At 40.1% G+C, this 26,555-nt stretch overlaps 1 protein-coding gene across 2 annotated transcripts in view; it reads left to right on the top strand.

The window, feature by feature from the left end:
* Positions 1 to 26,555, top strand: part of cdh11 (cadherin 11, type 2, OB-cadherin (osteoblast)) — a 146,482-nt gene that overhangs the window by 44,175 nt on the left and 75,752 nt on the right. The window contains exon 2 of one of the 2 annotated variants that reach the window (XM_060911915.1): positions 9,876 to 9,994. The exons of the other annotated variant lie outside the window; for it this stretch is intronic. The gene's annotated coding sequence lies outside the window, so the exon portion shown is untranslated. The remainder of the gene's footprint in view (positions 1 to 9,875; positions 9,995 to 26,555) is intronic. 2 annotated transcript variants of the gene reach the window in all.

Below are 26,555 nucleotides of genomic sequence, written 5' to 3'. Positions count from 1 at the left end.
AAACCTATTATTATTATTATAGAAGGTTTCAAAACATTTAAACTTCACAAATCACAACTTTGATATGCAGAAAAATGTGATGTACCTATTTTTTTTTCATGGATTTTCCCACAACAGTGATTTCACCATGAACATCGCCAACGTCACGATTTCATCCTGGAGGCTGTTGGTTTTTGTATCAGACGCTTTGTGCTGCAGTGAAAGACGGCTGCAGACAGACAGACAGGCATAATGCGGAATATTTCAGAAAGGTTAAGAAGAAAATGAATGATGCATTATTCAGGTCTGGAGGGATGAGCTCCCTTTCATTAGGGTATAAATTATTTCACATTTCTGTCCTATTCACATTGATGAGAAGGCGGCAGTGCGGGCAAAGGACGAGCGTGTGAGACGCTTATTCAGATCGAAACACAGACGAGTGATGACAGGAAGAGGGACGGAGTGTGAATTTAGAAAAGTTTAGGAGAAATGATGTTGTGGAGAGTCTTCTCATGGCTCTGCGTGACTGGACGGCGATGTTTGATGATGTCATGATTTGCTGTTGCTCTGAACAGAAGATTTGGGCAGAAATATCAAAAACTTGTCTTTGATATTTGATGTTGAGATCAGAATTTGAGAAGGAGGATAAAAGAAGCAAGAGAGAAGGATTCAGAAGGACAGAGGGCTAAAGAGAGGAATCAAAGGAGAGTGAATTCGAGAGGATGAAAGGAATAGAAAGAAGGAGGATTCAAAAGTGAGGGAATAACAGAGGGAGAGAGAAACATACAAAGGAGAGAGAGAATAAAGAGGAAGACTGAATCAAGGCTGAAATAGGAAGAGAGGGTCAAGAAGGAAAGAAAGAAAGAAATGAGGGATACCGTAATGAGAATGCAGGCAGTGAAAGGTAAAGAAATAAAGAGCAGAGAGATCAAGTGGAAGAGAGAAAAGAAAGTGAAAGAAATAGAGAGGAGATTAAAAAGGTAAAGAAAGGAATAAGGCAGAGCGAAAGGGAATATATGAGGAAAACATGGAAAGAGGAGAAAAGAGAAGGGGAGATGCAATCAGAGAGGAAGAAATGAATGAAGAAAAGGTGAAAGAGGAAATAGAAGGAGTAGAAAGGAAGACATACAAAGAAAAATAAGGATAGAGGGAAGGAGAGAAAGGAAATGTGGATAGAAAGAAGATGATGAATACAGAGACAGAATAAATAGAGAAAGAATTAAAGGGAATAGAAAATGAGAGAAGAAAAGAGGAGTGAAAAGGAGAAAGAGGAAGGGGGATAGAAAATTAAATGCATAAAGAAAAAAGGGAGGAAGAAAGGCAGAGATGAAAGGAATGAAGCGGATAGAAAGACAAAGGGAGTGTGAATAGAGAAGGAAAATGAAAAAGTAGCTAAGAAAATGAAAGAGAGAAAATAGAGAGATGGAGAGAAATAGAGAGGAAAAGTGAAAGAGGGAAAAGAAAATGTGAAGAGAGAGAAAAACAGATGAAGATAAGGAAAGAAAGAAAATGCAGATAGAGAGAAGAGGATGAATACAGAGAGAGAACGTGACAAGGATATAAGAAGAGGAATTAAGAGTACATAGAGAGAGAGAGAGGAATACGAAGATGAAAGGAAGGAAGAGAGGGAATGAGAGTGACGGGAAGAAAGAAAAGTGTTGACCTCACTCAGTTTGGCTGTCAATCATGTGCTGTGGGCGGAGTTTATCTAGAGAGAGAGAGAGAGAGAGAGAGAGAGCGTAAAGGAAAGAAAAAGAGAGGGATGTAGAGAGAAAGATGGAGAGAGGGATGAGTGTGAGAGAGCAGCAGAGGTTTGAAAGTGAAGATTTCATTCCATTGTGGCTCCAGCAAAGCGAGACTAATCATCACTGATGGACTTGTAGAACTGAGAAATGACACTTTCACTCGTTAAGCGTGAAGCACAGTGTGTGTGTGTGTGTGTGTGTGTGCAAGAGACAGAGACAGAACAGCCATGAAGAAGTGTCCAGAATGTCCTTTAGGGTTCTTCTCTGCATTTTCACTGTCTCGTTCTCGTGAAATTCCTAACACGTGTAAATAAACCCAGAGCCGAGATTTATTCAAACACATTGATCTGTCTCTCTCTCTCTTCATCTGAGACGGTTCTGTCTGCTGTCTGTCCTTCAAATCAATATGCTTTTCATTGTGTTTAGCAGAAGACTAAGAATATTTAAAGATACGACTCGAAATCACCTCAGAAATCCTGTCATGTTAGCATCAATTCGACAGCTAGATAGCACTAAATAATTATCATTACTGCTAAGAACTAGAGTAATATTAATTATACATCTTCATGAGTTAATACATTCCCTCAGAAATTCTGTCAGGATGTACCTAGTTAGCGAACTAGCAATGCTCGTACGGTAAATATTATGAAGATTTATTAAGAAATGTGACTGACATCTTGTCAGGATTAGCCTATGTAAAATAACTAGCTAGCATAAATAGTAAATATGACTGTAACTGAATATTTAGCAGAAAACTATGAATATTTAAAGATATGACTCGAAATCACCTCAGAAATCCTGTCATGTTAGTTTCAATTCCAAAGCTGGCTAACACTAAATATTTATAATTACTGCTAAAATAATTAAAGATAACTTAAAAACCCTCTCAGGAATCCTGTCAGTTTAGCATACAGTGGGGCAAAAAAGTATTTAGTCAGTCACCAATTGTGCAAGTTCTCCCACTTAAAAAGATGAGAGAGGCCTGTAATTTTCATCATAGGTACACTTCAACTATGAAAGACAGAATGAGAGAAAAAAAATCCAGAAAATCACATTGTCTGATTTTTAAAGAATTTATTTGCAAATTATGGTGGAAAATAAGTATTTGGTCAATAACAAAAGTTCATCTCAATACTTTGTTATATACCCTTTGTTGGCAATGACAGAGGTCAAACGTTTTCTGTAAGTCTTCACAAGGTTTTCACACACTGTTGCTGGTATTTTGGCCCATTCCTCCATGCAGATCTCCTCTAGAGCAGTGATGTTTTGGGGCTGTCGCTGGGCAACACGGACTTTCAACTCCCTCCAAAGATTTTCTATGGGGTTGAGATCTGGAGACTGGCTAGGCCACTCCAGGACCTTGAAATGCTTCTTACGAAGCCACTCCTTCGTTGCCCGGGCGGTGTGTTTGGGATCATTGTCATGCTGAAAGACCCAGCCACGTTTCATCTTCAATGCCCTTGCTGATGGAAGGAGGTTTTCACTCAAAATCTCACGATACATGGCCCCATTCATTCTTTCCTTTACACGGATCAGTCGTCCTGGTCCCTTTGCAGAAAAACAGCCCCAAAGCATGATGTTTCCACCCCCATGCTTCACAGTAGGTATGGTGTTCTTTGGATGCAACTCAGCATTCTTTCTCCTCCAAAAATGACAAGTTGAGTTTTTACCACAAAGTTCTATTTTGGTTTCATCTGACCATATGACATTCTCCCAATCCTCTTCTGGATCATCCAAATGCTCTCTAGCAAACTTCAGACGGGCCTGGACATGTACTGGCTTAAGCAGGGGGACACGTCTGGCGCTGCAGGATTTGAGTCCCTGGTGGCGTAGTGTGTTACTGATGGTAGCCTTTGTTACTTTGGTCCCAGCTCTCTGCAGGTCATTCACTAGGTCCCCCCGTATGGTTCTGGGATTTTTGCTCACCATTCTTGTGATCATTTTGACCCCACGGGGTGAGATCTTGCGTGGAGCCCCAGATCGAGGGAGATTATCAGTGGTCTTGTATGTCTTCCATTTTCTAATAATTGCTCCCACAGTTGATTTCTTCACACCAAGCTGCTTACCTATTGCAGATTCAGTCTTCCCAGCCTGGTGCAGGACTACAATTTTGTTTCTGGTGTCCTTTGACAGCTCTTTGGTCTTGGCCATAGTGGAGTTTGGAGTGTGACTGTTTGAGGTTGTGGACAGGTGTCTTTTATACTGATAACGAGTTCAAACAGGTGCCATTAATACAGGTAACGAGTGGAGGACAGAGGAGCCTCTTAAAGAAGTTGTTACAGGTCTGTGAGAGCCAGAAATCTTGCTTGTTTGTAGGTGACCAAATACTTATTTTACCGAGGAATTTACCAATTAATTCATTAAAAATCCTACAATGTGATTTCCTGGATTCTTTCCCCCCATTCTGTCTCTCATAGTTGAAGTGTACCTATGTTGAAAATTACAGGCCTCTCTCATCTTTTTAAGTGGGAGAACTTGCACAATTGGTGGCTGACTAAATACTTTTTTTGCCCCACTGTATATTAGCTGGCTAGCTAGCATGATAAACTGTATATTTATATTTATGAATATGACATTAAATTCCCTGAGAAATCCTGTCAGGATAGTTAATGTTAGCTGGCTAGCATTAGCAGTCACTATTATGAGTGTAAATTAATATAACTTAAAAATTCTCTCATAAATTCTGTCAAGTTAGCATATATTAGCTAGCTTGTTTGCGTCAGCATTCATGATTATGAACATTTGTGAATCTTACTCAAAATCCCTCTCAGAAATCCTGTCAGGTTAGCTCATGTTAGCCAGCCAGCATTAAAATTATATATATATATACACACACACACACACACACTGTATATACACACATACATACATACATATACACACACACACAGTGGTGCTTGAAAGTTTGTGAACCCTTTAAAATTTTCTATATTTCTGCATAAATATGACCTAAAACTTCATCAGATTTTCACACAAGTCCTAAAAGTAGATAAAGAGAACCCAGTTAAACAAATGAGACAAAAATATTATACTTGGTCATTTATTTATTGAGGAAAATGATCCAATATTACATATCTGTGAGTGGCAAAAGTATGTGAACCTTTGCTTTCAGTATCTGGTGTGACCCCCTTGTGCAGCAATAACTGCAACTAAACGTTTGCGGTAACTGTTGATCAGTCCTGCACACCGGCTTGGAGGAATTTTAGCCCGTTCCTCCGTACAGAACAGCTTCAACTCTGGGATGTTGGTGGGTTTCCTCACATGAACTGCTCGCTTCAGGTCCTTCCACAACATTTCCATTGGATTAAGGTCAGGACTTTGACTTGGCCATTCCAAAACATTCACTTTATTCTTCTTTAACCATTCTTTGGTAGAACGACTTGTGTGCTTAGGGTCGCTGTCTTGCTGCATGACCCACCTTCTCTCGAGATTCAGTTCATGGACAGATGTCCTGACATTTTCATTTAGAATTCGCTGGTATAATTCAGAATTCATTGTTCCATCAATGATGGCAAGCCGTCCTGGCCCAGATGCAGCAAACCAGGCCCAAACCATGATACTACCACCACCATGTTTCACAGATGGGATAAGGTTCTGATGCTGGAATGCAGTGTTTTCCTTTCTTCAAACATAATGCTTCTCATTTAAACCAAAAAGTTCTATTTTGGTCTCATCCATCCACAAAACATTTTTCCAATAGCCTTCTGGCCTGTCCACGTGATCTTTAGCAAACTGCAGATGAGCAGCAATGTTCTTTTTGGAGAGCAGTGGCTTTCTCCTTGCAACCCTGCCATGCACACCATTGTTGTTCAGCGTTTTCCTGATGGTGGACTCATGAACATTAACATTAGCCAATGTGAGAGAGGCCTTCAGTTGCTTAGAAGTTACCCTGGGGTCCTTTGTGACCTCGCCAACTATTACACGCCTTGTTCATGGAGTGATCTTTGTTGGTCGACCACTCCTGGGGAGGGTAACAATGGTCTTGAATTTCCTCCATTTGTACACAATCTGTCTGACTGTGGATTGGTGGAGTCCAAACTCTTTATAGATGGTTTTGTAACCTTTTCCAGCCTGATGAGCATCAACAACGCTTTTTCTGAGGTCCTCAGAAATCTCCTTTGTTCGTGCCATGATACACTTCCACAAACATGTGTTGTGAAGATCAGACTTTGATAGATCCCTGTTCTTTAAATAAAACAGGGTGCCCACTCACACCTGATTGTCATCCCATTGATTGAAAACACCTGACTCTAATTTCACCTTCAAATTAACTGCTAATCCTAGAGGTTCACATACTTTTGCCACTGACAGATATGTAATATTGGATCATTTTCCTCAATAAATAAATTACCAAGTATAATATTTTTTGTCTCATTTGTTTAACTGGGTTCTCTTTATTTACTTTTCGGATTTGTGTGAAGATCTGATGATGTTTTCCATCATATTTATGCAGAAATATAGAAAATTCTAAAGGGTTCACAAACTTTCAAGCACCACTGTATGTGTGTATATATATATATATATATATATATATATATATATATATATATATATAAAACTTTGGGCGGCATGGTGGTGTAGTTGTTAGTGCTGTCGCCTCACAGCAAGAAGGTCCGGGTTCGAGCCCCGTGGCCGGCGAGGGCCTTTCTGTGTGGAGTTTGCATGTTCTCCCCGTGTCCGCGTGGGTTTCCTCCGGGTGCTCCGGTTTCCCCCACAGTCCAAAGACATGCAGGTTAGGTTAACTGGTGACTCTAAATTGAGCGTAGATGTGAATGTGAGTGTGAATGGTTGTCTGTGTCTATGTGTCAGCCCTGTGATGACCTGGCGACTTGTCCAGGGTGAACCCCGCCTTTCGCCCGTAGTCAGCTAGAGATAATGAGACGAGATAATATAAATCAAATCAGAAGTCCTACCAATGTTTAACAAGCTTACAGCAACATACAAACTAGGAGTGTAAATACATATAACTTAAACATCTGCTCAGGCGTCCTGTCAGGTTTGCTAATATCAGCAATGTCGCATTAGCAGTGAAGATTGTCAACTTTTATTAATATTACTGACATTCCTGTCAGAAGCCCTGCCTGATTAGTTTCCTGTTAGCTTGTTAGCATTATAGCACTTGTCAGAAACCTTGTTAGCTTCGCTCATGTTAGCCAGCTCACTAAGAGACAGTGGTTATATTTATTTTTGTCTGTGTTTAGACTCTTCCAGGCTGTGTTTAGCATTCAGCACTACTTTGAATTTGCTGAGTGACAGCGTGTGTGTGTGTCAGAAACCTGACTTTACATCAAGTCTGGCCAGAAAGACAGGAATAATGGCTGTCTAAATGGAGAAAGCAACTCTAATGGAGGATTTCTTTCCCCCTCTCGGCCACTTGATATTCATTGGAGGCTGTCACAAAGCACACGGCTTGTGGCTTCTTCTTATCAAGATAAGCGTTCTGCAGCTCCAGTCACACTCGAGAAATGGAGTAAATAAAGAAATGCACAAATAAAAATAAATAAAAAGGGGGAGTGTGAGTCACTTTCCAGGCAGCAACAAGAGAAATACGAGCGATAACAGCCATGTCGTGAGGGATGACGAGCTGTTTAACTGTTTAACCTCATGATGTTTTTCTTGTTATTGTGTTAGCATGCATGCTAATTAAGAAGATGGGTTGTATACAGCAATATTACAATGAAAAAAGATATTATAAGTCATTTGTAGCAATAAACAACTCGCATATTAAATTGGATTAATATTCACAGACAGATAAGTTAGCAGTCAAGTTAATCAGTTGTAGAGTGATGTGGTAAGCCCCACCTCCTACTTTTCATTGGATGCGACAGGACTTGCTTTGATTGGCTCTTGTATCCACGCTCTAATCATCAGCCATTTTGCGCCTCCAGGGAAAACTATGGACGAAAACATTAACCATTTGCCTTTTAGCTAACGTTTTTCCAGAATTAATGAATGTTAGCAAAATAAATAACTTTTAGTACAGGATCTGACCAAAAATATAAAAAATATGTTTTTAGCTGGCAGCACGGTGGTGTAGTGGTTAGCGCTGTCCCCTCACAGCAAGAAGGTCCGGGTTCGAGCCCCGTGGCCGGCGAGGGCCTTTCTGTGCGGAGTTTGCATGTTCTCCCCGTGTCCGCGTGGGTTTCCTCCGGGTGCTCCGGTTTCCCCCACAGTCCAAAGACATGCAGGTTAGGTTAACTGGTGACTCTAAATTGAGCGTAGGTGTGAATGTGAGTGTGAATGGTTGTCTGTGTCTATGTGTCAGCCCTGTGATGACCTGGCGACTTGTCCAGGGTGAACCCCGCCTTTCACCCGTAGTCAGTTGGGATAGGCTCCAGCTCACCCGCGACCCTGTAGAACAGGATAAAGCGGCTACTGATAATGAGATGGATGGAAAAAACAAAATGATGTAATATTGTGAGAATGTGATAAGCCATAATGATAAGTTAAATATTTATTGCTGTGTAAAATCAGACACTTAGCAGGTTTTTATCTCATGAGTTTATCATTATTGAAACTTTTTGTTTTATATTTTTATTTTATTGATTAAAACATATTCCAGCAATCAAATGTTCAGCTCTACAGATTTCGTTCGGAAGCTATGGAGTGGTGCGAGACCATTTCTGAAGAGAATAAATACAAATAAAAAGCTAATGATTTTCTCAATGAATGTTGGACATGTGGAATGGAAATTGAATCCTTGCGCTTAAAAGCATACTGAGAGCATATTGAGTTTCCCTCAGGCAGGTTTTCTCTCACCGTAACACGGATCTGTCCTTCAAGATGCGATAAATGACGGTCCACGACTACGAGGCTGAGGTGAAGTGATTTTATTTTGATGACCTCAAAGTGAAGGACGTCAGCACTGAGCTGAACGTCTTAATCTGCTCAATACATCCTGAAAATCTGATCCATAAAGATCGGGCACTCGAAAAGGGAAACTCATCTCTGTTCGGTGTCGGATGGTCTACCTGCGGCAGTTATACCAACATGCAGCATCGCCTACACACACCTACAGCGTACAGCGTACTTATCTCTCTGATCGCCATCTTTCTGCCTGGGAAAACTGCCGAGTATCTCTGAGGTGGGAGGAATGAGGGGAAAAAGAGTCCAGGAGCATCCAGAAACTCATTACTCGCTCTGTTCATTTAGTCAGAACAAATATCTACTGTATATTATATATGTGAACTGGGAATAAGAAAAAAAAGATGGTGCTCACTTCATCTTCCTTTACTGCAGTCGAAAATAAAGATAAATAGAAATATGTGAGCATATCTAATCATCTGATGGCTGCTTTTATCACTAATTTGATACGTGTGTAATTTGATGATTTAAATTTCACTTAAATCATCTAAACGTTGCTCAAAAGGAGAGTTGTCTTCATTAAAGCTTCACTGCTGTTTCATTCCTCCTTAAAAAGTAAAAATTATACCAGTTAGTGATGATTCATGAATCATTCTTTTAAACGACTCTGTTATACGAATCGACTCGTATGCAAATGAGTTCACAAAGTTAAAGCTGTTCGTTGTTGTTTCACAAGATTAATGTTCATTTTTGACATTTTCCTGTTCATAGTATAACACTGCACATTCAAACTGAATTAAATCCCTGAATCATGGATACAGAAATCAAACAAATGAACAAATCAAGAAAAACAAATACATTGAAAAAAGGTTTTACTGTGCAATTAGGATTTAAACAAACAAATAAACAAGATGTGTCTTATTATCACAATGAGAACATATTCATATTACACATTCAATTCTCTCTCCTCAACTTCAGATTCAAAATATTAAAATTTGGATAAACTCATATGATTCAAACGACTCACTGATCTAAGTCTAAATCAGAAGCTTTGAATTATGTCTGTGTCTAAAACAAACCCTATGAATTGTTTGAACATTAAAAATCATTCAACCAACCAACCAACCAACCAATCGGAGGCTTTAAATCAGCCCAGTAAAGCACTGAATTGGAGGAACCATAAAGAACACATTACAGTGATGTTCTGTGAATTATATAGTAATTATTAACCATGAAATATGTAAAGGTTCGATTTGTCACTGACAGGGTCGTAACCTCAGGGTAAATGTGAGCTTCAAGGAAAAGAGGGAATGAATCAACAGTAAAGTTCATGTGAATCATTTTCAGATTCTGGTTGACCTTTCGTCTAAATCAGAGGCTTGTGAGAACGTCTCAGGGTTTATTCCCGAGTGTTAGTGTGTTAAAGCAAACCAGCAATGAGGAAACTGACTCTCTGTTTCTTTCAGGTATGTACCACTTTACTGCTTTAGTCATATATCAGTTTTCCTTTCTATCCTCTCATCGTGCCATACCGTATGTCTCTAATACCCACATTTGCATTTAAATTCTTTTCCTCCTCAGCGACATTCATGAAGCTATGATTTTTCGCTGTACAAATACATTTTTTTCTTCTCTATATTCTGGAAGCAATCTGTTCACAGTGTAACATCGTTAATATTCATCACACATCTCGTTCAAGAGTTTCTAATTGGACAGTGATAATAAATGATGGGAAATTCCATACGGTTTAGAGACGGAGAGAAGAAAAGTGAATGTATGAGCAAGTCTTATTTTCACTCCTTCATTTTTAAATGTGTCTCAGTAAACCGATGCCTCCAGAGAAAATCATAGCTTATTTATTTATTTATTTATTTATTATTATTATGATAAAAAAAAATTCTAGAGAAAAATCCTAAACAGTCAGAACACCAAAAGCTGTTTTTCTTTCATCAGCTGTCACTAACACTAATGCACACAAAAAACAAAACAACAACAACAACAAAAAAAAAACATTTTACTCACATGGACATTATTACGATTGAATGCAGAGACAGATCTCTTGTTTCTCTGAGCTTGAGCCTGAAGCCTTCGCATGAAACAGAAATCTGTCTGAATATTTTGTTTATGTATCATTTCCTCAGTATAACATGTATATTTTTCCCACTAGGCCTGAGCAATAAATCATTTATCCCAAAAAAACAAAGCAAAACAAAAAGAAAAAAAAAATCAAGCCACATTAAGCTCAGAAGTCATGATGGATATCTATTAATAAACATGATGCTATTTCAGAAAACTGCCACAAGTCCCTCCAGGCCATTAGAGGGCGATAATAACTTAGAGTAAATGTTTAATTTTTTCAAAGAAGTTGCTGGTTTTTTTTCTTTTTGAACTGGTGAGGGTTTTTTTTGTGTTTATTTATTTTTTTTAAGTTTAGACTTTAAATCTTTCCTAAGCCTCTAGAGCAGGGGTTTTCAAAGTGTGGGAGAGTCAGCCCCACCTCAGAGAGCAAATAAACAACAGCGCCCCCTTACAATTTTTGTTGTTGCTATACTTAATGTTCCATTCGTATTTAAAAAAAAATGGGTGTTGTACACGTTTTTATTTTTTTCTTTTACACATTTTAAACATCTGTGCTTTTTGAAAACCTCTTTTTTACACATTTAAAACATATGAGCTTTTTTAAAACCTCTTTTTTACACATTTAAAACATCTGTGCTTTTGTAAAACCTATTTTTTACACATTTTAAACATCTGTGCTTTTTTAAAACATCTTTTTTTTTTACACATTTTAAACATCTCATAGCATCGTTAACTAGCACCTCTTGGCAGACAACACACTGTGGCAGTGGAGCATCTTCACATCCAGTCCATGAAAATCCAAACTTTAAATAATCGTGGTCATACTTCCTTCTTTTTTTGCTTGGCCCAGACTCTGTCTCCTCACTCACTGTAGCTTTAGGTACTAAAAATCGATCCATTTTGTCTCTGGCAAAGGCTAGCTGACGTTCGCTAAATGTCCGCAATCGTAACTTATTCTGGTTTATTTTTACTCACGTTGCGCCCCCCTGAAGAACTCTGGTGCCCCCTAGGGGAGGTGCGCCCCACACTTTGAAAAGCCCTGCTCTAGACTATTTATTTATTTATTTATTTAAACGTATGGGCGCTGTGTGAGACGGCTGCCTCTTCAGTAGCTCTGTAGTTTTTAGCTCTTTAAACCTCCTTTTTTCCACCTTTTTTTTTTTACTTTTCTGCTCTTCTTACGAATACATAGTGTGTTTTACTTATATAACATGGATATTTTTAACTTTAACACGCAACCAGGAGCCAGTTTTCTCACTTATTCGAGAGAGGAGCTGCTGGCTCTGAAAACAATGGGACGAGCCGGGATACAACACCCCATCCCGGCCGAGCTAAGGAGGAAACCCAGGGGCTGCAAGGCTGGAGCTAAGCTAAAGGCTAGGCTAGCGGACAACTGGCGGCGCTACAAACCATCCATTCCCTCCGTTATCATGGGGAATCTGAACTCGCTGCCGAATAAAGTCGATGAGCTTTCTGCTCTGAACAACCAGCGGATTTACCGGGAGAGCAGCTTGTTTATCTTTACGGAGACATGGCTAACACACCTTGTACTGGATGCTAATGTGGACCTGCGGGGATTCACTGTTGTGAGAGCCAACAGAGACACTAACACATGCAGGAAAAGCAAAGGTGGGGGACTCATCATTTATGTTAACAACCGCTGGTGTAACCCGGGACATATCTTCATAAAGACAGTTTTATGTTGCCCGGACTTGGAACAGCTAGTCGTTAGCCTCTGGCCATATTATCTGCCGAGGGAGTTCAGTCATGTGATCACCATCTGTGTTTACATCCCTCTGAGGGCAGATGCAGCCGCTGCATGTGAGAGGATTCACTCTGTCACAGCAAGGCTGCAGACACAGCACCCTGAGGCATTTATCATTATTTCTGGGGACTTTAATCACGCTACTTTGGACTCTACTTTGGCTGCTTTTTACCAGGCTGTGGATTGTCCAACAAGGAACAACAGGACAATTGAATTGCTGTATGCTAATGTGAGGGATGCATACAGAGTCACACCTCTCCCCCCACTAGGGAAGTCTGACCACAACCTGGCTCTTCTACAGCCGAAGTACACCCCCCTGGTTCAAAGGCAACCTGCAACAACTAGCTCCATCAGGAGGTGGTCCCCTGAAATGGAAGATGCCCTCAGGGACTGTTATGACATCACAGACTGGGATGTGCTGCTTAGCCCACACTGTGAGGACATATACCCCTTTTCCACCAAATCAGTTCCAGGGCTGGTTCGGGGCCAGTGCTGGTGTTGGTTCACAACTCGTTCAACTTGCGAGCCAGCTGAGAACCAGTTTGCTTTTCCATAGCTCTCGGTGCTAAGCGAAGCCACATCATTACGTCGCTGTATACGTCATTACGTCGCTGTATACGTCAGTTACGTCACTACGTTTGCATAAACCTTGGCGCGAATATCGAAGCAAAAACAACGCGGAAGAAGCAGCAGCAGCAACAACATCAATAATAATAATAATGGATGACTTCACGTTTGTACAGCTGCTGCTTCTCGTCGCTTAAAAATGGTGATCTTTCGCGGTCTTGTTATTGTTGTTGGTCTTAACAGCACATCCAAGAAGGACACATCCAGGCTGGACAAACTGATCAGGCGGGCCGGCTCTGTGGTCGGCATGAAGCTGGACTCTCTGGTGACGGTGGCAGAGAAGAGGTCTATGGACAAACTATTGAACATCATGGATGATGCCAGTCACGCTCTGCACACCGTCATCAGCAACCAGAGGAGCCTGTTCAGTGACAGAATGCTCCTTCCCAAGTGCAGGACGAACAGACTCAAAAACTCCTTTGTCCCTCACGGCATCAGACTGTACAACTCCTCTCTGGGGGGGAGGAGGGGGAACAGGAGGACAGAGGACGGGAAGGAGCAGTAGCCCAGCCTAACAAGAAGCAATACCGGACAATGTGCAATATAATGTGCAATATCTCTCCTGCCCCCCCACCACCTTTTCCCCCTCCTTCCCCCCCACTCCCCCTTCCTCTCTTCCCCATATCTTATTATTTTTATATTTGTATATGTAAATACTTAATTTATTTTAATTTATCTAGAAGTTTTCTCTATTTCTTTTCTCTGTTTATCTGTAATGATGCTGCTGGAATCTCAATTTCCCTGAGGGAACCCTCCCAAAGGGATCAATAAAGTTTTATCTAATCTAATCTAATCTAATCTAATCTAATCTAATCTAATCTAATCTAATCTAATCTAATCTAATCTAATCTAATCTAATCTAATCTAATCTAATCTAATCTAATCTAATCTAATCTAATCTAATCTAAACCTTTTGATATTAGCTCCTTCCAGCTGGAGCATCTATACCGGTATACAAAATCAAGACCATGAGGTACATGTCATATTCGCAAGTATGTTACATCTCATCTCATTATCTCTAGCCACTTTATCCTTCTACATGTTCAAACAAAAGTTTCAGTTGTAGATTTGACAAGTCAACACATTCTTGAATTCTGGACTGTGATTAGTCAGAATTGTTGATTAATTTTCCATAAGTGATAATTTTCTGACAGTAGTGCAGCTGTTTCCCGAATCATAACCCTGCTGAATGCAAACCTGCACAAACCCCACTCGTTGTTGACTGTTCTATCTTATTTATTATCTATTATTAGTTATCCACCTGAATAGTGCAATAATAACAAATGCGGTATGCACTTTGTTTTTTTTTTTATGTATGTTGTGCGTGTTGTATGTTTTAGGTACTGTTCTATTTTGTGTGGTCTTGTATAGGTGGAGTGTTTTTTTTTTTGTCTGTTCTATTCTTATGTGGTCTTGTTCTATTTTTATGTGGGCTTGCGCTTGTTCTCGTCATGTGGTTGTGACATCATCGTAAACAAATCCATTCTACTCATCCAGACGACTTCACAACGGCACCGTTGCCAGATTTTTCCACTCTGGAACCCGTTCTCGTTTTGGGGCACCCAAAACGCCGGTGCCGTGTGGACGCCAGGCCGAAACGATAAACAATTTTATCAGATTCACCTGAATCCGTTGCCGTGTGGACAGCCTCTTAATTTTGTTGTACTTAGTACAATGACAATAAATTCTGATTCTAGTTCTGATTCTGGTTCTGAGTCTCCAGTGTCAGTGCTTTGTAACAGTCAGAGGTGAAGCTGTAACTGTTTTCTGACAGCTTCAGGACAGAGTAACATGACAAATTGACTTCAATAGAGAGAGAATAAAGAGAGACTGGACAGGGAATGACTGTTTATCGCTGCTATAACATCAGTGAGAACAGGAACAGTTAACTATAAGTGGATAAAAAGTACTTTGTGGATGTAAATGTTATAATGTTGTGGCATTGAAATTTGTTTTCGTATAAGAAGACACACTTGCGGACATGTTGCAACAGTGCCTTTGCGTCATCATTGCACTCAAAAAAAAAAAACCTTGCTCAGTGAATGTAATAAAATTATGGAAAGTATTTCCACCCAAGTAAAATGCGTTAAATTAGCCAGAAACAATTTTGTTGAGTGACCTAAATGCCAACCGTTACATGTTAGACTTAGGTTCATGTAACAGACACCCATGTTGGTTTTTTTGAGTGTGATTATTTCTCTGTAACAGCATCACACACGCAGTGTTTATTCCTCAAAGTGTTGTGTTTTATCTCTGTTCCTTCCAGCCACTCGTACACACTTGTATTAGTGCAGGATGATGTAATCTTATGCCATGTGATGTAATAAACGTTTCTCGGTAGTGGACCCAGACTATAACCAGCTTTAATTTGTGCATGTCTGTTTCACTCAGGCAGGACGAGAGGCTGGCAATTTCCTCCGAAACGTCGCTGATAAATATAGATTTACCTGTCTGGTTTTGGTGTAATGCTCTGTTTATGGGAATTCCAGTCATCCCTGTGAAATCAGAGTGGATGTGAAGGCACACAGAGACGTTCGGCGCCTCTCTCGCCTCACTCAGGAATAAGGGCGAGGATAACGTGCACTGTCAGGTTTTAACATGAGCTTGTTAATTACCGCTCTTTCACGCCTGAAGATTTTGCGCTCGGGAGCAGAAACAAGCTCAATAGTCCCTGATTGGACGAACACAGCAGCTCCTTTCTTCCCACGCACACTTCAAACACTCTCATGGAGCTGGGAGGTGGAATTATATTTATAGAACACGCATTATTATGGAACAAAGTGGTAAATATAAGTTGTGCTTCTCGTTCCATCTGATATGACGGACCCAATTTAAAACAGGACGATATTAAACACCAACACCACCGCTGCAGGTGGCGGTTTCACACAGCGACTCGACCTGTGAGGTGTGAGGGGAGGGCGGAGCTTAGCTTTAAAAATAGCCTATTGCAAGCTTGATCATATGACATCACAAGATTTCACTGTTTTAATTTTTGACTTGATGGCTTAGCTTAGCTTAAAATACGCAAAAGAGATTTATTATGAATTAGCTAGTTACCCGAATGTAGCAGGTAACTAGCTAACTTTGCGAATATTAACATTACCTCTTAAAGTGAACTACGTAGCCGAGTTAGCCAAATAGTTGTGACTGATGACCAATGTTGTGATTAGATAAATGTTAGCTCTGCCCCTTTCTGACCTGTAACTTACGAAATTTATATATATCTAGACACACACCATGATTTTATGAATATACCGTATACATTTGTACCATGTATGTTCATGTATCATAGATACTTTTAATCTTAAAAACATTTTATTAATTCCAGTCAGGTGAATGTTTACAAAGAAATCTATCTCATGATATACTGTGCAAAAGTATATTGATATTCACTGCAAATCATTTATTTTGATCATTTCCCCTACGACCTTTGACCCTTGTTCTAGTCAATGCAAAAAGCAATAAACCGATATTTGCTAATTATTACGTTATGATAGCTATTAAAAAAATAATAAAAATAAGTTGAAACATTCTCACTCTCATGGTTTAAAATCAGATTAAATGTTTTTGAAGCCCACGAGGACCTGAAAGCATTTCATACTAACGCAGTAAAGCGTTCAGTGCTAGTTATTAATCGTGCCATATGTCATGCTGTATTTTGGGGACGTCTGGGCGTTTAAATTCCTCTCCATGTCCTTGTATGGCTCTCAGCTGAATGACCATCTGTCCAGTTGTCTCGCTGCGGAAGTGCAGCACTGACCGCGTCTCTGTCATTATTAATATTGTGCATAACTTTTGGAACGCTTGCTTGCCTTCTGGCTCCCACAGTGGACTGGATTCCACGCTCAAGCTAAATGAAGCCCAGTGTGTCACCAGAAGTTATTTTGTGGGCGCTGAGCCCGTTGCATTTAATGCCTTGACCTTTCTCCAGCGTCAGATTCCACCCTGGCACGCAATTCACTTTCTCTCACTCGTGCTCTGTGTGTGTGTGTGTGTGTGTGTGTGTGTGTGTGTGTGTGTGTTTGAGGGGAAATGGAGAGCAATGTTGTTTTTTTTTACACAGTCCTCTCTTTCTCTCATCTAATTGGCACAGAGTCTTTGGTCTTCATCCACTGTGTCATAACAAGCACTTAAAGAGTGATGGATTTGTTAGCAGGAGTCTTGACCCTGTTCTTTAATGATGGATGAGTCAGAGGCGAAACCCTTGGTGTTGATTATAAGCCAGCACATGCTAATTCTGCTAGCTCACAGGACTCCATGGGTCTACAAGGGGTGCAGTTTAAGCATATTTGAACAACCAATCAAATTTCATCATGTAACATTGCTAGTAGCATTTATTTTCACTTCTTTGACTCATGCTTCAAATGCTTAGCATAATTTAGTTTAACGCACTTAACAGCAACACCAAAGCTAGTTAAGCACCAGTTAGCTTGTTCACTTGTTAGCAGGTATACTGTAGCTATCAATAGCTATCTGACATTAAGTAATTCAGCTAGCAAAGTTACAGTAGATTATGTTAAACTGTTATGCTTAAAAAATAAAATAAAAAAGACATGGGCTCAAAAAGATTGGTGGCAATGAAATGGGCGTGTCCTAATCTCTGTATTATTAAGTCAAGTCAATTAATTTGTATCGTGCTTTTCACAATAGACACCATCACAAAACAACTTCAGAAAAATAAAGATTTTAAACATATGAACTAATAAATGTACAACCCCGATTCCAAAAAAGTCGGGACAAAGTACAAATTGTAAATAAAAACGGAATGCAATAATTTACAAATCTCAAAAACTGATATTGTATTCACAATAGAACATAGACAACATATCAAATGTCGAAAGTGAGACATTTTGAAATTTCATGCCAAATATTGGCTCATTTGAAATTTCATGACAGCAACACATCTCAAAAAAGTTGGGACAGGGGCAATAAGAGGCTGGAAAAGTTAAAGGTACAAAAAAGGAACAGCTGGAGGACCAAATTGCAACTCATTAGGTCAGTTGGCAATAGGTCATTAACATGACTGGGTATAAAAAGAGCATCTTGGAGTGGCAGCGGCTCTCAGAAGTAAAGATGGGAAGAGGATCACCAATCCCCCTAATTCTGCACCGACAAATAGTGGAGCAATATCAGAAAGGAGTTCGACAGTGTAAAATTGCAAAGAGTTTGAACATATCATCATCTACAGTGCATAATATCATCAAAAGATTCAGAGAATCTCAGTGTTTTCCCCAGAAAAAAAAAAAAATTAAAGCCCTAAATTCTGGCATGATAATGCACAGACAATTGAGCGCCAACGGTGCGAAATGAAACTGGGGGGTTCGGGGGCATGCCCCCCGGAACATTTTTTTTTGAAAATCGATGCTCTCAGGTGCATTTTCAGGGTCTCTGAGAGGTTTTAGATACATGATTATAGGATAGATTTTACCAGTGTTTCAATGCTTTCTGACCTAAATAGTATTAACGTATACACATTTGAAATTTCACCTTAAAGTTCAACATGCAAGTTAAACTGTTTTGTTATCGATTACTGAGGTCTATGATCGACTGAAAATCTACGGGGATCCCTTAATTATCTATGATCAAGTAGTCTCATCTCATCTCATTATCTCAAGCCGCTTCATCCTTCTACAGGGTCGCAGGCGAGCTGGATCCTATCCCAGCTGACTACGGGCGAAAGGCGGGGTTCACCCTGGACAAGTCGCCAGGTCATCACAGGGCTGACACATAGACACAGACAACCATTCACACTCACATTCACACCTACGCTCAATTTAGAGTCACCAGTTAACCTAACCTGCATGTCTTTGGACTGTGGGGGAAACCGGAGCACCCGGAGGAAACCCACGCGGACACGGGGAGAACATGCAAACTCCGCACAGAAAGGCCCTCACCGGCCACGGGGCTCGAACCCAGGACCTTCTTGCTGTGAGGCGACAGCGCTAACCACTACACCACCGTGCCGCCCATGATCAAGTAGTGTTGTAACAAAAATGTGCATGACCAGTGGTTTGCTCAGTCTTATGCAATCCAATGAAGAGAATCAATCATCATGACCTCCTGTTGATCACAAAGGGATCTGAACCTAAGACCTGCCACCTTAAAATAAGTTGCTGTATTACTATAACTGTAATGATTTAAAATGTTTCTGATGCAATTACCGTAATATATGTATAACTAAGATACACTGAAAGAAAAGTAAGGCAACTGCATATTATAAAGTTTAATTTTTTGCACTTTATTAAATGGACTAGATTAAGATTAAAACATTTAAAGGAAAAGAAAACTTAATTCATACATTTAAGTTTGCAGAAAGATTATGTATTTATAAACACGTTCATGAATGATAATAAACTAGGTCAAACTTTTGTGATTTAAAATCAGTCGGCTTTGTCTGTCCAGCGGGGGGGCAACATCGGCAGCCAATGAGATCGCTTATAATGAATCAGAAACTTCCAGGATGTCTGACGTTTTCTTTCGATATTTTTATCGGACGGTTTGAACACGTGATCTTGACATAGCCGACAGATTAGTTTTTACATCATACCACGCGGACATATTACTTTGACAGAATCAACACAAACATTGGAAAAAAAGGCCGCTTGTTTAACACAAATATCAGTCGATATGTAAATGGGTCTGTTATTTGCTCTCCTATGTATCTAGTTACTTGTGGGTAGGAAATTAATGTATTGGTATAAATCTAAGCGTATTGGATTTTAACTAAAGCAACTAAGCATATCGGCAGGCAGAGCAAGCGTATCGGGCCCAATATGCTAAAACGCTTTGGGGAAAACCATGAATCTGGAAGAATCTCTGTGCGTAAGGGTCAAGGCCGGAAAACCATACTGGGTGCCCGTGATCTTCGGGCCCTTAGACGGCACTGCATCACATACAGGCATGCTTCTGTATTGGAAATCACAAAATGGGCTCAGGAATATTTCCAGAGAACATTATCTGTGAACACAATTCACCGTGCCATCCACCGTTGCCAGCTAAAACTCTATAGTTCAAAGAAGAAGCCGTATCTAAACATGATCCAGAAGCGCAGACATCTTCTCTGGGCCAAGGCTCATTTAAAATGGACTGTGGCAAAGTGGAAAACTGTTCTGTGGTCAGACGAATCAAAATTTGAAGTTCTTTATGGAAATCAGGGACGCCGTGTCATTCGGACTAAAGAGGAGAAGGACGACCCGAGTTGTTATCAGCGCTCAGTTCAGAAGCCTGCATCTCTGATGGTATGGGGTTGCATTAGTGCGTGTGGCATGGGCAGCTTACACATCTGGAAAGACACCATCAATGCTGAAAGGTATATCCAGGTTCTAGAGCAACATATGCTCCCATCCAGACGACGTCTCTTTCAGGGAAGACCTTGCATTTTCCAACATGACAATGCCAAACCACATACTGCATCAATTACAGCATCATGGCTGCGTAGAAGAAGGGTCCGGGTACTGAACTGGCCAGCCTGCAGTCCAGATCTTTCACCCATAGAAAACATTTGGTGCATCATAAAACGGAAGATACGACAAAAAAGACCTAAGACAGTTGAGCAACTAGAATCCTACATTAGACAAGAATGGGTTAACATTCCTCTCCCTAAACTTGAGCAACTTGTCTCCTCAGTCCCCAGACGTTTACAGACTGTTGTAAAGAGAAAAGGGGATGTCTCACAGTGGGAAACATGGCCTTGTCCCAACTTTTTTGAGATGTGTTGTTGTCATGAAATTTAAAATCACCTAATTTTTCTCTTTAAATGATACATTTTCTCAGTTTAAACATTTGATATGTCATCTATGTTCTATTCTGAATAAGATATGGAATTTTGAAACTTCCACATCATTGCATTCTGTTTTTATTTACAATTTGTACTTTGTCCCAACTTTTTTGGAATCGGGGTTGTATCCCTTTTAGCTCTATTAAAGCTCTATTAAACCTCTGTAAATATTAGTCCTAGTGAAGGGGTGTGGCCTCTGTACCATTAGTGCCTGTGTACAATTAGTGCTGAAGAAGGTGTGGTCTATGTACAATAAAGAGCTGTCTCTCCATCAGGAGCTTCAAATCTCAGCTCAAATGTTTCCTAAAAAACAGTCAAAACTGTAATCACTGATTCGTGGTGCTGACAGAATGTGTTTATGTTGGATGCGGGTGATGCGGGTGTGTGTGTGTGTGTGTGCCTGTGTGTGAGTTTGGGGTGTAGGGGGTTTGGACACTCATGTGAGTGATTTGTTTACTGTATGAGTGGAGTTTGCTATTTGGGTGAGGTAGGGGGTCTGGATATTTATTTTGTATGTTTTTATGTATTGTTGTTTTTATGTCCTGCCTGGGACTGCAGATGTAAATTAGCCTGAGGCTAACTCTGGTACGGTGCATGAAATGGCAACATTTATGTTTTAATTGTACATGGTCCCTTATAAAATAAACCGAAACTGAAACAATTAGTGCTATTGAATGGAGCGTGGCCTCTGTACGCTTAGTGCCTGTGAAGGTTCTTCTGTTGCATCACATTTAAATGGTTCATACTGAAATGCCAGGATTATATTTGAATTTTTTACCTTGTTTGTTGGAAGGTGTGTGTGTGTGTGTGTGTGGTGACGAGGATAAAAGGAGGCTACAGTGAGATTTTCACACTTGATAACATCACAAACATCAATAATGCTGCAGCGTGTCGTTCTTCAGCGTGGCACCTGGACGTGATGTGATGAGATTTTCTTCTCTTTGCATCATGAAGACAAAGCGGTGTGTTTATCTGATCCTGCAGGAGCACAGCTGTAATGGAAAGGTGGAATTTTTACCACTTTATGAAGCAGTCTGAGACCTTTAGAAGCTGGAGTGTGTGGATGATTGAGCATGTATCAATGATGAATTTAAACACAGGGACGTCTGGCATCAGAAGAGGTTTTGGAATCAAATGTGGTGTAAAGTGTTCCTGGCACCTCGAGCGCCACTACCAATTTAGAATTCATCAAAGCTGCTCTTAAGTCCGGATGGATTTAGGAAAAGACACATACACACACACACACACACAACGTCACACAAACTTTCACTCTGTGTTCTGGCAAGACTTTCATCAGTTTTGATGAATCTTTAGAAACTCCTGAGCTCCAAAATATCAGCTGCTGGAACACGGAGTCTTTAGTTTGGATGTGATGATCACTGCGTGCAGCTGCTTCATCCTGCATTCAGCTGGAAAAGCCGAAGTTTAGATTGCTTTTAATTTCTCATTATTCAAAATGATGATAGATTTGAAATGAGATGACTTTATTTATTTTCAGAAAGTTAATAATCAGTTTAGCTCACGCTAATCTCACACAGGGCCTTTAATCTATCTGGGCTTGGAACCGGCACACTTCATCAAATTAGATACAGTTTTATCAGTTTGTTAGATCTACTGGTGTAGGAACACTGATACATGGGGGGAAAAAATCCTGAAAATAAAAATCCAGCTGTGTTCATCAACAAATAGCAGAATTCATTTGTTTTTGTTTTTTTTAACATGTTCTGAAATACATTGTGGATTATTCAATGATCTGAATGAGACAGAACTCCTTCAGTGGCACGTTTTTGCATAAAAATACAGATATGAAAAATACATCAAATACTTCTGTATAATGCCATCAAACCAGAACTGATGAAAAATTTTAGCGACATCACATCAATTAGTTCTTCAAGGGTTTTTTTTTTTGGGGGGGGAGGGGGGGGTCTTATGGGGTTCTTAGGCCCTGTCCACACGGCAACGGATTCAGGTGAATCTGATAAAATTGTTTATCGTTTCGGCCTGGCGTCCACACGGCACCGGCGTTTTGGGTGCCCCAAAACGAAATCTTTTGAGAACGGGTTCCAGAGTGAAAAAATCTGGCAACGGTGCCTTTGTGAAGTCGTCTGGATGAGTAGAACGGATTTGTTTACGATGACGTCAGAACCACATGACTGTCAGTGCTTCACGCCGGGTAGAAGTGTAACGAACTTGATGCGAGTTGTCAACAAATCCTATAACTTGGTTCATGAAACGCGCTTACAAAATATTTTCACTGTGAATATTTATTGTGTAATGGTGCAAAGTGTGAGAGAGAGAGAGAGAGAGAGAGACAGAGAGAGAGAGAGAGAGAATAGCCCTTAGGGCAGAGTCTTTAGTCCAAACACTGCGGAAGCAGTACCAAACCGCACACCGCCTGTGCGCTTTCCAAAAACAAAAACAATCCCGCCAGCAAAAATAGGGAAAAAAAAAGGAGCGATCTCACCTCTTCAGATGTTGGTTTAAGTCCGACAATACATTCCTCAAAAAGGGCGTAAAAGAACAAAGTAATCCATCAACGTGTAGCATTCAATTTATTCCGGACCATTAAAGAATTCTGGAGGATATCAGAATGTTGCTGTACCGGCTTCCATCTACCCCCATTCATTCCTCTTTCCGCGTCTTTCGTTTTACGCTACTGATTAATAATCAAAACTTTATGTGGCTGATGCTACAGAAGAAGGGGTTTATGCGCATGCGTCTACTTCTTCTATTGTTCTGGTGTCTCCGATGGGACCGTCTTACAGCGCACGTAGAGGTGTGGCATGTGTATTGCATCATTTTCAGCAAGCGCTGCATTGCCATATGGACCTGAAATGTTACTGATCCGTTGCCCATGTGGGCGCAATATTAAAAAAAAAAAAATCTCGTTGCCGTTGTCGTGTGGATGTAGCCTTAGCTTCCTCAAAGAGTTTCTAGTTCATGGACTCCCATTTTAAAGATTTAGCTTTTATTTTGCTAAAAGTGTTTTGTCTTTATTCTCTAAATCTAATAACTGATACTACTCTTAATATAGGATTTAGTTCCTCAAGAGTTCTTTAAATGTTCCACCATTCTAAAGAGGTTCTACCCGGAATCTTTGCTGATAAGATGGAAATCGTCTGTTATCAGTTTTTATATGGAGTTGTTCAGGGTTCCACTTTTGCAGGACAGACAAAAGAGAGATAATAAACAGAGTACACTTTACAGAATAAATCCTGAATCTTATAAAGGTTCTTCTTCTCTGTGGGCTCGCTTAAACATTCCAAAGAACATTTGAAAAGCCATTTACAATGTTTATTATTCTATCCATGTTCACTGGATATGAGCAATCACATGCTCTGATTTGCTACTCTACTACTAGGATATCAGCTCATATACCGTGAGTAGAGAAAAACAAAATGGTGGAGCTGAACCAACCAATGACGAAATAAAAACTCTACTCGAAAACAAAACCCCAAAAAATTATCAAGTATTTAAAAGAAACAGAAATAGCTAACAGAATAAAGTCCCCCCCATATCTCCTGTTCCACACTCCAGCCCAGACGGTGGCAGTAATGCATCTTTAAGTTCGTTTGCCAACTGCCAAAAAACCCTAAAGAAGAAGAAACCCCCCCCCCCCCAAAAAAAAAAAAAAATTACAAAAACATACAAACAATAAAATATGGAATGAAAAATATTTAATGGTAAGAACATATCTTATTTTTCAAGAATTATCATCACATTTTTCACAAATTGCTTGTCATTTCGCCCAGTTTGTTTACATTTTCAACGGAAATGATTTTGTTGGACATTTTGGATAAAGTTTTTATTTATCGAATTTACAAAAGATAAAAATGCTCTGTTTCTCAAAATCCAGTGAATGTGGATAGAATAAACAGCTGTTCCATGAAATCTGTGATTCTGCTCTGTGCTTTGTGCCTCATCAGCTATCAGCTCGTGTACAACGCAATTTCATGGAATAACTGTTAAATATCTATCTGTATCATCAGTTGTATCATCATCATCATCATCATCATTATCATCATCTCTTCTATGTTTTTCCCCTAGTCTACTGCTAAATTAGGATTTGGTTCTTCAAGGGTTCTTTGAAAGGTTCAGGGTTCTCAGGGACAAACCAAAGAACCCGTTAGGATGCATTTCTTCTTTGAGAGTATCTAAGGTCGAAGGATAATTAAAGGGAAAAAAGTGTGTGTGGGGGGGGGGAATCCACCCTGAATGACCAGTACATCAATATTTATGATTAATGAGTGACATTTAATTGCATCTGAGCTAAATTAGAAACAGAAATATTTCAATATAAACATATTTAATGTGTTTCAGAGTGGACTTTAACTTTAATTAAGGAATAAATCATTATAACCAGGAAAAAAAATAATCACTCTAGACTTCAGAAAGGGTCAGAAAATGAAAAAAAAAATCTTCACTCTATTTATTTTCATAATAAATGTTCATTGATGAGTGATGGTGTTTAAGAAACTGCACCAAAAGTTTGAAATACTTTCTTTTTAAATTCAAACTTTAATTAAAGTTCTGCCTGTGATGAGAGAGAAGAAAAAAAAAGAAAACAGGAAGTGGAGAAAGCTGTTTATTCATTTCAGCCAGCCCACCCTCTGAGTGTTGACCTTTGACCCTTACCCTAAATTAGAATAAGGCCCACTTTACACGGGGACGGTCTGAAACAAAAACTCAAAAGTCCGTTTTCGTTCTCACTTTTTTCCGCGTCTACACGACCGTTTTCAAGGAGGAAATCTGCGTCTATACAGTGACGCATAAATGTGTGGAATTCAATTGGATGTGCATGCCAGGCGGCTAGGTGGTGCTGTGAAAGACCTCCGCTATGTCTGCACGCATGCGCAACGTCTTCCGTCTTGTCTGATCTGCACATCTGCGCCGTGAAAACTTTGAATACTCTGGCTATGGTAAGTAAAAAAGTAAGTAAAAAAGTAAGAGCATGCTATACCCGCCTCTGTTCATTAACGGTATATGTGCAGATTCGGTACAGATGTTCGAAGGACTCCTGGACGTTTATTAAAGCTGCCAGAGCAGCTTGAAGGTCCGTTGGATCGATGTAATCAGACATGCTCTTACTTTTTTACTTACTTTCTTACTTCCCGGGCTGGCATGTACAGTATATGACATGTATGACGTAAACGCGTACCCGACGTGAGCAGATCCGAGCAGAGTTTTGCGTATTGGGTAGTTTAGACGGATATGCAACGGGGGCTGTTTTTAACTTATCCACTCTGGAAGGCGTTTTCAATTTTTTCCGTTTTTCAGGGCCCGTTTACACGAGGACGCTGTCGGGTAAAAACGACTAAATATTTTATCGGAAGTGCCTTTCATCTACACGGGGACGGCGTTTCCGAGGCTGAAAAACGGAAAAAATTGAAAACGCCTTCCAGAGTGGATAAGTTAAAAACAGCCCCCGTTGCATATCCGTCTAAACTACCCAATACGCGAAACTCTGCTCGGATCTGCTCACGTCCAGTACGCGTTTACGCCATACATGTGTCATATACTGTACATGCCAGCCCGGGAAGTAAGAAAGTAAGTAAAAAAGTAAGAGCATGTCTGATTACATCGATCCAACGGACCTTCAAGCTGCTCTGTCAGCTTTAATAAACGTCCAGGAGTCCTTCGAACATCTATACCGAATCTGCACACATACCGTTAATGAACAGAGGCGGGTATAGCATGCTCTTACTTTTTTACTTACTTACCATAGCCAGAGTAGTCAAAGTTTTCGCGGCGCAGATGTGCAGATCAGACAAGACGGAAG

The sequence above is a fragment of the Neoarius graeffei genome, chromosome 27 (assembly GCF_027579695.1).
Source record: "Neoarius graeffei isolate fNeoGra1 chromosome 27, fNeoGra1.pri, whole genome shotgun sequence".
NCBI lineage: Eukaryota > Metazoa > Chordata > Actinopteri > Siluriformes > Ariidae > Neoarius > Neoarius graeffei.
This window is presented reverse-complemented; position numbering and strand designations above follow the sequence as displayed.